This window comes from Arachis hypogaea, chromosome 19, assembly GCF_003086295.3.
Source record: "Arachis hypogaea cultivar Tifrunner chromosome 19, arahy.Tifrunner.gnm2.J5K5, whole genome shotgun sequence".
Taxonomy (NCBI): domain Eukaryota; kingdom Viridiplantae; phylum Streptophyta; class Magnoliopsida; order Fabales; family Fabaceae; genus Arachis; species Arachis hypogaea.
The window spans coordinates 798,700-799,867 of record NC_092054.1 but is presented as its reverse complement, the minus strand read 5'-3'; positions in this window follow the sequence as shown (position 1 = coordinate 799,867).

Genomic DNA, 1,168 nt, shown 5'->3' with positions numbered 1-1,168 from the left:
TAGGGTTTTCTAGGGTTTTCGAGGGTTTTCTAGGGTTTTTAGTATTTTCTAGGGTTTTCGAGGGTTTTTTGGGAATTTTTAAGGTTTTTCTCCGGTTTTTTGGGGATTTCTCAAAATTTCTAGGTTTTTCTATAATTCTCTTAGTGTTTTCTAGGGTTTCAAGGGTTTTCTTAGGGTTTTCTAGGGTTTTTTTGTGTTTTCTAGGGTTTTCGAGGGTTTTTCTCGTGTTTTCTAGGGTTTTCGAGGGATTTTTGGAGTTTTCTAGGGTTTTTCTCTGGTTTTCTAGGGATTTGTAGGAATTTCTCGGGTTTTCTTTGGTTTTCTTAGGGTTTTCTAGGGATTTCTAGGGTTTTCTTAAGGTTTTCTAGGATTTTCTAAGATTTTCTAGGATTTTTTAGGGTTTTGTAGGGTTTTCTAGAGATTTCTAGGAATTTCTAAGATTTTCTATGGTATTCTTAGGGTTTCCTCGGGTTTTCAAGTGTATTCTTACAGTTTTCTTGGGGATTTTTAGTGTTTTCTAGGGTTTTCTTGGGTTTTTCTTGGGTTTTCTAGGATTTTTGAGAGTTTTTTAGGGTTTTTTAGGATTTTTTAGGGATTATCAAGGGTTTTCTAGGGATTTCTAGGGTTTTCTTAGGGTTTTACTAGGATTTTTTAGTATTTTATAGGGTTTTCGAGGGTTTTTTGGAGTTTTCTAAGGTTTTTTATTTTCTTTCTCTAGTTTTCTAGGGATTTCTAGGAACTTCTAGGGTTTTCTATGGTTTTCCTAGGATTTTTAGGGTTTTCGAGGGTTGTCTTAGGGTTTTCTACGGTTTTTTAGTGTTTTCTAGTGGTTTCGAGGGTTTTCTAGTGTTTTTGAAAGTGTTTTGGGGTTTTCTAGGGTTTTTTAAGATTTTTCTCGGGTTTTCAAGGGATTTCTAGGAATTTCTAAAGTTTTCTATGGTTTTTTAGGGTTTTCGAGGGTTCTCTTAGGGTTTTATAGGGTTTTTAGTATTTTCTAAGGTTTTTGAGGGTTTTTCTCGGGTTTTCTAGGGTTTTCGAGGGTATTTTGGGGTTTTCTAGGGTTTTTTGGGTTTTTCTCTGGTTTTCTAGGGATTTTAGGAATTTCTAGGCTTATCTTTGGTTTTCTTAGGGTTTTCTAGGGTTTTCTAGGGTGTTTTTAGGGTTTTCT